The sequence below is a fragment of the Triturus cristatus genome, chromosome 7 (genome assembly GCF_964204655.1).
Source record: "Triturus cristatus chromosome 7, aTriCri1.1, whole genome shotgun sequence".
Classification (NCBI taxonomy): Eukaryota; Metazoa; Chordata; class Amphibia; order Caudata; family Salamandridae; genus Triturus; species Triturus cristatus.
This window is the reverse complement of record NC_140590.1, coordinates 1879221666-1879234887: the sequence shown is the minus strand read 5'-3', so window position 1 is coordinate 1879234887 and position 13222 is coordinate 1879221666. Positions and strand designations below refer to the sequence as shown.

Here is a 13222-nt window from a genome sequence, read left to right as displayed (position 1 = left end):
TGTATAATTGGCTGCATGGGTTGGTGAGTAGCTACATGAGTGTCTATATGGGTTATTAGTTGGTTTTTGAATATTAGTATGAGTGTCTGTATGGTTCGGTGGGGGGTATTACTTAGCTCATAGATGCATGAATGAGTGACTCAATGTTTGTATGTGTTTTGAAGAAAGCATGTGTGCAGGACTGTATGGGTGGATGAGTGTGTGTATGGGTGTGTTAGTGAGTGAATGACTGTCTCAATAGTGTCTTTATGAGTAACTACATATGTTTTAAACTAGTATATGTGAGTATTGGTGTATATAAGTGAGTATATGTGAGAGTGAGAGATTGGAAGAGTTCCTGTATAAATAAGTATGTGTTTCTATAAGTGATTGTTTAAAAGACTAAGTATGTGTACGTTTCTGTAGAATTAAGTGTACTGGTGTGTGTATAACGGTATATGAAAGTAAATGGATGTTTGTTTCTTTATTAGCATGAGTGATTATGTGTGTGAGTAACTCTATGAATGAGTGGTGGTGTGTAACAGGATGTAAAGGTGTATGAGTACATATGATGAGTGAGTACATGAATGAGTGACTATATAGGACCGTTGGTGAATGAGTGAATGCGTATGTAGATTTTGGAATTACTGAATAGGTTGTTGTAACTTGTATTTGTATGTCCATTTTTTTGAAAATTTTAGTTTCTATTTTTGAATGTGTGTATCAAAGGTTATATTAGGGTGAGAGGAGGTCTGCCACTCTATCACAAGGATGATGTCATCAGTGATGTCATTTGAGATGTCATCCGTGATGTCATGAGTGATGTAATATGTGACATCATCAGCAGTGCATTGCGGGCGAGCGAGTTATAGTTAGCTGAACTAACTATAACGGGGGAATTTCTATGGTTTTGTACGAGTGAAATGTCCAGCTAACTATAAGGCCCCTGAAGCCTATGTTTTTTTCAGTAAATTTCTAAGGTTTTTTAAATGCTAATTGTTAACTATAACGTGCCTGAAACCTGTGTTTTTTTCGGTGAATTTTAACATTTTTTTAAACGCTAATTTCTAACTTTAACGTAAAAACCTATGGTTTTTTAAGTGAATTTCAAAGCTTTTTTAAATGCTAGTTTCTAACTATGCCTACAGAGGTAGGACATGTGAAGAAAGAAGAAAAAAAACACACAGAAAGAAGAAAAAGAAATGCAGAAAGAAGCAACAGAAGTCCTCAAAGACGAAGAAAAGTGCAGGAAGACGGAAGATGTGCAGAAAGAACAAACAGAGGAGCAGAAAGAGGCCTTTGTTGCAAAATCATCCTGTACCCTCAACTTTTTCAGATGGGTACTGGTGGTAACTGACTCTGACTAACCAGTTCTAGAGCCAGTGCTAAGCTAAAAGACACTTAGAATACAGTTAAAACACCTACATACACTAGGGAACACTATGCGTTGGGGTACCCCTGTTATTGGCATGAGCTCCCCTGTAAACCCCTAGTATATAATAGGGCAGGGGGATTAAAACTACCTTTTAAAACGCGCCACAGGTTTGAAGGTTTGAAGGTTTATTTATTATTATGCATGATTAATTAAAACCTTTGCATATACAAAAATAAAATTCCACTCATTCCATAATAAAATCACTATATACAATTAAAACTTTTTTATCACGATCAATAAGATTATTAACACAATTTTGCAAAAGTTAGCTGTTGTTATTGTAACTGTAGCTGAGGGTGTTTTAGTCTGGATTTCATATAAAACTTAGTCTTTCAGCGACTCAATCCGGGTTTTTTAGTCTCTTTGCGGTAATGTCAAGAAATTTAATTAACCTACAGTTTAGCTGAACCCGGTCGGGGTTAAAGCACAACATTAATGCTTGTCTACATGATCTGACACCATATTGTTTGAAGGCGGGTTTTAGTAGGATACTCCTGATATCTTTTAACTTTTTGCAAATCCATATAATATGGATTGCATCTTCTGTACCGCTACTACATAGCCGACATTGGTCGTTTGCACACTCGTGAAGGGAGGGGGGGAGCTGAGCTGATGTGTGCCAACATGCCCTGTGGCCGTTTTAATTTGGAGGATAAAGTCCCCTTTAATCCTGAGTGTCCCTTGGGTACAACTAGCCCATCAGGTATCTCTAGTTAGCACCACAGAGATGCGTTGCAGAAAAAATGGCCACGGCCTGGCCCACCTCTCTGCAATGCAGCGCAGTAGCGCTTACTGGAAGCACCTGGTGGACTAGTTGGCCCCCATGGGCCCTCAGTATTGAAGGGAATTATTTCCTCAACTTAAAACGCGCCATAGGGCGTGTTTGCACACATCACCTCAGGTCCCGTCCCCTCCCTTCCCCACTGTGTAAACACGCCCTGTGGCCGTTTTCAGTTGGGAGATTAACTCCACTTGAATGCTGAGGGCCCATGGGGGTCACAACTCAGGGAAGGAAGCCCCGCTCTCTCCGTCGGTACAAAATTGTGACTGGTTGAATTAAGGATATACTAATAAATGTTTTCACTTCACAGCAGCAGCTTTGTTTAACAGTCCTGAAGAAAGCCAGACATACTTGTTGGATGGTTAATGGCTGAAACATGTCGACCTTCTTTTCAATCTAGCAGTTTTAACTCTGCCAGTATAGATGAGTCAATAAAGTTTCTTTTTCATCTGCACTAGGCAGTTTTAGATTCACACTTTTTCACTCATTTATTGCTTTTGGGGTTTTAGCATCCATATCTGAGGTATAACAACAAAACATCCCAGAGCTCCCACCTCTCAGTGAGGTGGTTGTAGCCCTCAGTTGGACTAGGTTTTCCCACTGGGAGGAGAAAGCCCAAATGATGAAGCATGTCCCCTTTGGTGAGTGAGGGCATTCGTCCTAAGAAGGGGTTGCTCCCCCTATTAGACTTCAGCTGAAGAGACACATTTTTCACTTCTTTCTTTTTCTTTGTTCCGTTGCTTTCAAGCTGTATCAGACCCAAGAAGTTAATTGTGTTTAGACATGCACTGGGATGCCTGGCTGCAGAGCGGTGTCACTTGGAGGAGGATGACTCGCCGGGAGCTCACTGTGAGGTGAGTGTGCCAGTCCCCGTTGGACTGGGAGAGGAGTTGGCCTAACGGCTAGGGCGCTTGGCCTCTAATCTGGGAAACCCGGTTCGAGTCTCGGCAAGGACATGCAACATCCTGTGATTCTGGGCAATTTACTTCATCTCCCAGTGCCTAACAAAAATGAATTTGTCCTCATGTAACGAAACTGGTACTCGTGTAAAGTGCTCTGATACCCGATACCTTCGGGTCAAGTTTGCGCTATATAAAACTGTGCAAAAAACAAACTGCATGGGAAGCTGTGTACATCCCTGCACAAGCGTGGGGTGGGCATAGATAGTCCTTCAGTTGAACTATAATTGTTTGTGGGTGGGGGGGACTGTTGTGCGTTGCTTGTTATTGTTACAAGCGTTACAACAAACAAATGATGGACGGAATGCTGACAATGCATACATTCTCCCCCAGTCAAGAGATCTGGGTTAAATCCATCGTTCTTTTGCCCACTACACCACCCCAGTTTAGACATGGCCATATGCAAATCAGTCTTGACCCTGTGCCTCATGGGAACAGTCCAGCCCGAACTGCCAAGCCATGTCTTCACTGGACCGGAATCAAGCATCCTAGGACCGGTTTCTGGCTATCAGCCGTCATCAGCCAGGATAGCTTGACTCCAGTGGCGTAGTGAGCACGGGTCCCACGTCTGAGAATACCCATCCCACTTAGGGCGAAAAGCGTTACAACAAACAAATGATGGACGGAATGCTGACAATGCATACATTCTCCCCCAGTCAAGAGATCTGGGTTAAATCCATCGTTCTTTTGCCCACTACGCCACCCCAGTTTACAAAGCTTGCAGGAGTCAGTGGGTACTAACACATGGCGGGGAGTTGGGAGGATGTGTCTGGCCCTATAGATCATTACGGGGGCTGACCTCAGACTCTTCATGTGGAACGTCAGGGGGGTAGGGACATACACTAAGTGATATAGGGTACTCACCTTTTTAAAATGGCATAAAATCTCTATAGCCTGCCTACAGGAAACCCACTTGGATGATACAAGTGCTGCTCGTCTACCCAAAAAATGGCAGTAACGTGTATTCCAGTCCTACTTGATGTACACAAGGGGCACACTAATTTGGGGTTCGCCAGGGATCTCTTTCTCGCCCACGTATATGGAGGCTGACGCAGGTGGTCAGTTTGTCCTGCTGAGGGGGACTTAGGACGGACTTGACCTGGCCATATTGAACATCTATGCCCCGAATAATGATGACCCACATTTTCCCAAACATTCAAGACCTGTTAACGCATGAGGTAGACACACCGCTCCTGTGATTGGGGGACTCTAACTGCATCTTGGATGCAGACCCGGATAGGCAGCCGCCCAGAACAGGTACCAAACCTTTAGTGACAGCCGCGTTTTGCAAGGTGATGCCAAACGTAGGCATTGACTATATTTGGCGACTGAGCCACCCAGCGCTACGGGTATACACCTGTTATTCCACCACGCATAGTACACACAGTTGACTGCACAGGGTGGGGATTCTGAAGGGTGGAATACATCGAGGCGACCCACTTGGCGCGTTTCTTGTCTGATAACTCCCCAGTCAGTTGTGTCGTGCAGTGGGGGGAATCCATGTGGGAGGCTTGGCCCTGGAGGATGTCGGCAGGACCCAGCTGGAAGGGGCGGGCTCTCACAGATGCTGCCAGCTTAACTGGGGTACCATGTCCAGCAGGGACCCAGAATGGGGGGCTCTGAGAACAGTGTTGAGTGGCACTTGTATGAGCTTAACATGTGGAGTGTGCAGACAGCTTTAACAGGAGCTCAACAGAGAGGGGGCGGTCGTGGCCACATTGCCGGCTTGGGGGCAGTCGCGTCCGGACACCTGTTGTAGGAGCAGGCAGTGCGTAGACGCATAACAGACATTGAGGGGCAGATTTACAAGCCCCTTGCGACACTTTTATGCCGCCGTTGCGTCACTTTTGTGACGCAGCGGCGGTGTAAACCATGCGCCACGTTGCAACTTATTTACAACGTGGCGCATTTAGGCAGATGCGTCACGTTGTAAAGCCCTGCGCCACATGAAATCTGCGTCAGGTTTCATGTGGGCGTTCTGTCGCAGGGTGGGCGTTCCCTCGCAGGAACGCCCCGCAAAACTGACGCAGTGAAATCTACAAGATTTCACTGAGTCAGTTTTATGACTCTGCTGCGTCAAATCCTTACGCCTGCTTGAAGCAGACGTAAGGAGTGACGCACCACGTTAAGTATGGGCGGCCCCTGTGCATTGCAGGAGTTGCATCGCGCTTGCGAAGCAACTCCAGCAATGCACCGCCTGTACGCAACAAGATGTGTCACGCATCTTCCCCTCCTTGCACCATGGTGCGCCGCATTGTAAATGCGACGCATCTGTGGTGGCGCAAGGAGGGGCTTACGTGACACATCTGTTCTGGCGCATCCCTGCTGATCTGCAGAGATGCACCAGAAGTTGTAAATCTGCCCCTTGGGATCGACTGGCCATATATATGCTTAAGCAATGCAGGCAGAGATTGCACAGAGAAGGGGATACGTCTAGCTGATGGCCAGCTTGGGTACTCTGCAGGGAGCACCCGCCACCATTGACCACACACCTACTATAGATGGATGGCACCAGGGTTGCCACTACGGCTGGAATAGTGGGGCGTATTTCTGCAGCATGTATGCCACGGACCCTGTCATCATGCCAGATTGCTAAGTCCTGTTACTGGAGGGCCTGAGCCTCCCACAACTTGAGACCCTGGCTGTTGAATCCCTCGACGCCTCGATAGGCCTGGAGGAATTGAGCTAGGTGCTGAGTATGCTTCCACGGGTAAAGGCACCAGGCGGTGACGGCTTCCCACCGAGTTCTCTCCGGCATTCTCAGCGATGGAAGTCCTGCTGGAAGCACGTGAGAGCAGTGTTCTGCCCCCTTCAATGAGGGAGAGAGAGATCTGTATGTTCCTCAAACTGGGAGGCACTGAGTCCATTCTTAGTGCTTACCGGCATCTAACTACGATAAACGCAAATAAAAACCAGACTAGGCAAGTTACTCGCCCACCATCTGGCACCCCACATGGCTCAGCTGGTAAATGACTGGTTACTTACCGGTAATAATCATTACTCCGAGTCGTAGCCCTTCCCGTCTCAGTCCTAACTACATGAGCATAGCTCCTCCCACCAGATACTCCCAGGCAACTAAAAACCCATCCCTTCCCTCCAGGCCGCACCCACGCCCTGAGGCATATAAGCAAGTGACCCGCCCATCCACATCCTGTACCACCAAGCACAAGAAGTCGAACAGGGAGGGAGGGATGGGAACCTGGACTGGGACGGGGAGGGCTACAACTCGGAGTAATGAATATTACCCGTAAGAAACCGGTCATTACCTCCTCGTCAGCCCTCCCCGTCCCAGTCCTAACTACATGAGCAGACACCAAAGCAAGAATCGGCTTCACTCAGTAGAAAAAACAGACTTTATAAGCATAAGCAGAAAGTCACACAACCTGAGCAGAACGCAACACCACGACCCCAAACCCAGGAGGCACAGTCCTACCCATCACCCAACGAGCATGGGACAAAAACATGTGAGGAGAACACCAAGCAGCAACCCTGCAGAACTCGGACAAGGAAGCCCCCCGGAAGCAAGCCCAGGACGCAGCCACCACCCGAGTTGAACACCCATGAACCGACCCAGGCGCCAACACACCACAAGCCGCATACGCAGGCCCCACAGCCAACGCAGCCACTGGCAGAGCAGCCCCGGAAGGAACCAGACCTCGACCAGCACAGCACAAAGGTCACAAAAAAGGAAACCACCCCACGAAAAGGCACAGCACGAAGGAAGCACCCCTCCAGAGCCCGCCCAACGGCCAAACAGAGCACCAGCACCAGAACCCCCAAAAGAGGATCTGGACAGAAAAACAGGTAAAACCAGATCCCCCGAGCAGTGAAACAAGGAAGGAATCCTGGGAACAAAAGACTGGGCACAGGAGGAAACAACCCCTCAACAACCGGGACACCAAGGGTCGAGAAACAAAACCCAACGTCCGGCCCAGGACTTGAGAGCTGAAGGGCCCCCGGACCGCCGAACAAACACAGCCACGAGATGCAGCCCCACAACAGCCACCCCGCCAGCAGCAGTTGGACCATACACCCCCAAGACAGAGGGGGAATCAACAGGGGACAAGGGACCACCGGCAACCGCCAGCAAGGCACCACCGCCAACCTCAACAACAGAGGGAATCAAGGCCTCCAGGACAAATCCGGAGCCACCAGGACAAACGAGGCCCGACCTAGTCCGCAGGACCCACGGAATCAGGGCAATCAGGGGAAAAGCCACAGCAGACCCCCCCCCCCACTGGAAGGACCGGGAATCCCCCTCCAGACAGCGTCTGACCGAACCACAGAACCAATACAATTCTAAAGGCAAACCCCGGAAACGCAAACAGGATCACGTCCGGGACCCCAAACCACGTCATCAGGCCACCAAACACCACCTCGTCCGGCCCAACTCAGACAGGGAGGGAAACACCCCGCTCAGGCGAGCCGCTAACTAGACCAAAAACCCCAAGCAGGCGTAAAGCACTCAGGGACAACAAGCATGAGCCCGCCGACCGGCAGAACAGCAGAGCCAACAATGCGAGGGAAGCCAACTACGCCCCCAATAGTGGTTGAAACAACACACCACCACTGCACAGTCTGACGGCACCATCACGATCCCCTGGAGGAGCCAAGGCAGAAATGAGTCACGGCCAACAGAACCGCCTCCGGCTCAAACCAATTCGAAGACAAATCTGCCTCCAGCACAGACCACAGCCCCTGCACCTACACCAGAGCCAACACCGTCCCCGAACTCAGGTCGCAGGGTCATCAGGACCAACCACTCCCTGGACACAAAGGGCGAGTCCTGATTATAAAGGTACTTGCTGAACACGTACATTGACATCAGGGGCAGGATTCGGACGCATGCCCTGTGAGAGACTGTGCTACCAGAGGTAGATACCTCTGAGCAATAGCACCATGGTTAAGAGGTCACGAACCACCAGGCACCATGACAACCCCAGGCCAATGGTCACACTGCACCCCCGGAATCAACAGCTCACAATCCAGAGACGCCAGATCCCAAAGACCCAGGACGGGAGACACCAGGGGAAACAAGAGCAAATGGGCCCAAGGAACAATCACCACAGTAGCAGACAACAGCCCCCTGACATGCAGCCGCCGGCGAGCAGTGGAAGACTGAGCCCCCAACACCAACTCAGGTCGCGCAACAAAGCCAGTCCGCAGGCACCAACAGGAAGACCTTTCCCACAGTGTCGTCAAAAAAACCCCCAAAGAACAGCAGATCCAGAGAGGGGCAAATAAGGGCATACTCCAAGTCCAGAATCCACCCGAACCGATGAAGGAACTAGTAAACTCCCCAGGATAGGCCGGAGCCGGAAGGAAAGAAGAGGAAGAATCAACCAACCGTTCAAGGAAGGGAACACCAGGACCCCCTGAGCATGCAACAAACCCACCAAGGGCTCCAACATGTCAGCAAACATCCCATGAGAAGCAGACAGTTCAAAAGGCAATACCTTTCGCAGAAAAAACAAACAGGATGTGGATAGGCGGGTCACTTGCTTATATGGCTCAGGGCGTGGGTGTGGCCTGGAGGGAAGGGATGGGTTTTTAGTTGCTTAGGAGTTTCTGGTGGGAGGAGCTATGCTCATGTAGTTAGGGCTGGGACAGGGAGGGCTGACGAGGAGGTAATGAAAACCAGTGTGGGTCTACACCAGGCCAGAACACCGGCATGAACCTTAGACGTCTTGCCCATGTCCTTCACGAAATGGAGCGCATGGGCGAGGAGTTGGCTCTGGTGTCCATTGACCTCCAAAATGCCTTCGACATGGTGGCTGGGGCTACTTGCTAGAAGTGTTGAGGGCTATGGGACTTGGCCCACAGAGTCGGGAATAAGTCTGGTTGCTCGACATGGATCCTAGCGCCAGAGTGCGTGTGGGTTGAAGTCGGTCAGAAGCGTGGATACTGGAGAAGGGGACACAGCAGGGTTGCCCCCTTTCATCGCCACTGTTCATGGTAGCAATAGAACCTTTGGCGATCTGGGCAATCCCAGCTCTAGTGGACTGTGGCATATAACTGGGGGATGCTCGACACATAATATTGCTGTATGTTGATGACATGTTTTTCTATATTGCCACCCGACACGTAGCACTGCCCATACTGTAGCTACTCATAGAAGAGTTTGGGGAACTGTTCAGCCTCTTCCTCAGCCGCAATAAATCCCTGCTCATCCCCCTGGCCTCTCTGGTCGTTATGCTGGAGCATGGTTTTCTGTTGAAAATTTATCGGGTTTTTTAAGCTCCAGTTTTGTCTATAAGTCATAACTAAAATAACTAATCTATAATCGATAATTATTGGTTTTGTGAGAAGCTTTGATTAATCGACATACTAATAAGAGAAAATACACGTGGGAATGCATATATGTTGCTTAATAATATGTGCGGTTACTTAATATAAGTGTGCTATTTGTTTTGTGTTGATGCATTAAAATAATAACGTGTACTAATGCTTAAATATGTTGCAGATGGCTAGCTAATTACATACACATAAGGGTATTAGTGGGAAATAACACTGTTTAATCATTGCGATGATGTAGTAACGTTGTTTGTGTTTCTTTCAATTAAGATGGTTCGTTTTGGCCTAAAACAAGATGGCTGCCGTTTACAGCCTGTGCTCGAGTGAATATGATATGACGAGAGGCCTTGTTGAACAGTCACCTGACCATGGCTTCTGCTGGAGTTTTGAAAGTTTCCGTGATGACAGTGACTCCAGGCAAGCGTCCAAATAACCTTGGAGGAAAAGAAAGCCACAATGAACTTTGTAATTACAGCAGTGGTTTCGTTATGGTTCCGAGGAAATGCGTTCATGAAAGTATCTTTTGCAAAACTCGAGTTCCTTCTTCCGTCTTTTTATTTTTGTGATTTTTTCTGAGCGGAGGTTTTTCAAATGTAGCGATGCTACATCCTTTCCTGCTCGCTCTGCTCAGCGGCTCAACGGATATTCAGAACATTTTATGTTGCTTTATTTTGTAAGATTTATTATAAATATTGTTAGACTAGAGAGGGTCTAAGGCCACTTCTTCCCAAACCTGCGTTGGTGAGGATCGATGCTGTGAGGACGGCGACTTGAGAGACTTTACTGAGAGACCTGTCCTGACCCATTTATGACATTTAGCTAGAATAGGTAACTATGAGAATAATGATTTTGCTTTTGATTGACTTTCTTTTGAACTAATTTTAGATAAAATACTATTATTTGAATTACAGTGTCGGTGGTTATTTCTTGTCATTTATTGAATGCTCTAATGTGATTATTGCTGTTTTAATCATGACTCAGGACAATGACAATTGGATCGCATTGACCTTACTGTAGATACAGGGTGTTTCAGGAGTTTTCCTCATGTCCAGCGCGAATAGAGTAATTGAGTGTATGTTAGTGAAATGGGCCCAAGTGTATGATGAGTGTATGTGCGTGTATCTGTGAAATTACTCTATCCGTGGAAGTAGGGAGAATTTGTATGCCCTGATCTGCAGCAGTTACATTATCAGACTACCTCCCGAGCTTGACTCTGCGCTGGGAACTGGCACACCTCAGATATCTAGGGATACAGGTGGCTCATGCTGAGGCACACCAGCTATATCTTATTACGGGCAGGGTCCTAGCTGCCCCATGGAAGTCAGTGGCTTTTGGAACACATTGCAGCTCTCGCTGATGGGCAGACTGGTTGTGGCCAAAAACGTGGTGATGCCACTCTGTCCCATTCCCAAGAAGTCTTTAAGCAGCAGAACTCTGCGCTTGTTTCATTATTTTGGGCGGGACGCCACAGTAGGGTGGCCTCGACCACACTGACCCAATAGTATGAGGAAGGGGCCTGTAGGTGCTGAGACTAGACCTGTACTGCTCTGCCGCACACAAACAGCAAACATCTAGAGAGCTAGACGAGGGGGACAACTGGGAGAAGTGCCTCCTGGCAGTGTCGGTTGCTCCAGACTGCCTACCAGTGGTCCTAATCGAGGGGGCAGGAGTCGCAAGGGACCTGCCCTATGTTGTTCATCAGACAGCACACGTATGGCAACGATCTATGGAAGTGGTCCTGAGGCCCGCCCCCTTCCACAGTGAGCTCCCTAACTGGATGATGGTGTAGGTTCGGCAAATGATGGATAATATGTAATTTAAGGCCTTGAAGGATGGAGGCGGTGCGCTGTTGTGGGGCCAGTATCCAGGTATTTTTCATCTCCTTCGAACAAGCCTGTGTGGACTTTGAACTAGGGCCAGGTCATTTCCTACACTACGCTAGACTGACAGAGGTGGCCAACGTGACCTGGCCCACATACCCCGCTGCACCCCAGTCCATGTGCACACTGGATGTCTTACTGTCCTGCAGTGCAGGCAACATCTGATCACACTTCTATATAAGACAATGAGAGAGGACACAGCAGGTCCACATCCTCGGGTGCGTGTTGCATGGGCATAGACCTGGAGTCTCCGTTAGATGGCAGAGCATGGACAGACATTTGTGGACTCCCGCATACAGTATCTTGTGACACCTGCTTTAAATTGGTATGCAACAATTCCCTCCACAGGACTTACGTGACTGCTAAGAGTCTTCACTACATATCCTCCTCCCGATCAGGCAGTTGCCCGTGCTGACATGCCGGCGGGCAGACTTCTTGCACCTGGCATGGCGATGCCTGACGGTGCAGGGCTATTGGACTCTGGTGGTGACGGACTTACAGAGGACCACACACCTATGAATAGACTGTCTATCTCTAAACTGTTTGTTAGTCTATTGTTAGACCTGGCACCTTGGCGTGAGTTTCCCTTCCACTTTTTTGATGGTGTGCCTCGATGTTTTGCTGGTGTTGTCCGCTCAGGGCACTGCGCCACGGCTAATCCGTGCCGCAGTGCAAGTGCCCCCTAGGTAAAGTGTACCTGTAATTGATGCTCATGATTGGTTTATTGGATTTACTGTCAGTCCCCAGTAAAGTGCACCAGGGGTGCCAGGGCTTGTGGATGCCAATGCTGCTGGTGGGCTTGCAGCGCTGGTTGCGCCACCCACAGAAAGTGGCCTTGTAAAATGTGTCTAGGGTCTGCCACCGCAGACCCTGCGTGCGGTCTGGGACTGTCGCGCTGACTGCGCAAGTGCCCCCACTTGCCAGTCCCTCAACCTTCCCTTACCTACATATTAGCCACCCCTCTGGTAGGCCCAAGGGCAGGGTGCATTGTAGGCATAAGGTAGGACATGCCCTGATGTGTGTGGCATGTCTTAGTAGTGAATTACAGCCATTTTCGTTTTTCACTATTGAAGGCTACCTGCTCTCCATAGGCCAGAATGGGCTGCTGGAGTCACTACACGCTGTGACCCCAGTGGACTCAGAGAGCATGGTAGAATGTCAAGTTTAGTATGCCTGAACTCAGAATAATAAAATACTTCTTGTAGTCAAGTTTATTTTAATATCCTGGGTTTGTAAATACTACTTTTAGAAAGTTAGTATTTACTGACCTGGCCATTTCAGTCCGCCTCTGCTGTGTGTGTGTGTTCTGCCTAGCAACAGTAAGGAGCAGGGTTGGGGAATCCCCAGAGACAGGTTGGCTGCCAGGTGGTGGGTAGAGAGATGACACCAGGATGGGTGGGAGGAGTACACCTTGACTCTTGAATAGACCTATGCTCTGCCACCACAAAGCCGGCGCCGCCCACTGTGGAGCGGCTGATGTCTCTGCCCTGCTGCTGAAAGGAAAGAGCAGAGTCACCATAACAAAGTGCTCCAGAACTGGACTGGGCCAGGCCCAGGCCCCCTGGCGCTAAGGAACAAAAGAATCACGGTATAAAAGTAGGAGCCTGGCTCCTAAGAAATGAGAATCCTGTTTTACCACAAAGAACCTCTGCCCGACTAGAAGGAGAAGAAGGCGCTGGAGGAACTGGCCTGCTGCTTGCCTTGCTGAGAAAGGAGAGGAAGAGACTTGCTAAAAAGACTTTGCTGCTTTGTGCTTGAACATTCTCCAAGGGCTTGATCCGAGCTTGCCTCCTGAACAGAACCCCAGGACCTGTGGGTTCTTTGTGCCTTTGCTCGTCCTGGAACTCGAGCCGTGTGTGCATCCAGCTGGAGAAAGACTGCGCCCCTCATCGCC

The 13222-nt window shown here is 49.0% G+C and overlaps 1 protein-coding gene and 1 long non-coding RNA gene across 2 annotated transcripts in view; one reads left to right on the top strand and one right to left on the bottom strand.

Moving 5' to 3' along the window:
• LOC146813599 (uncharacterized) overlaps positions 1–10351 on the top strand; it is a 59227-nt gene extending 48876 nt beyond the window's left edge. Inside the window, exons 2-3 of the long non-coding RNA XR_014966051.1 lie at positions 2944–3049; positions 9719–10351. This is a non-coding gene — a long non-coding RNA (uncharacterized LOC146813599). The remainder of the gene's footprint in view (positions 1–2943; positions 3050–9718) is intronic.
• The window catches only part of FAM131B (family with sequence similarity 131 member B), a 381150-nt gene that overhangs the window by 71468 nt on the left and 296460 nt on the right, over positions 1–13222 (bottom strand). The gene's annotated exons all lie outside the window — the stretch shown is intronic.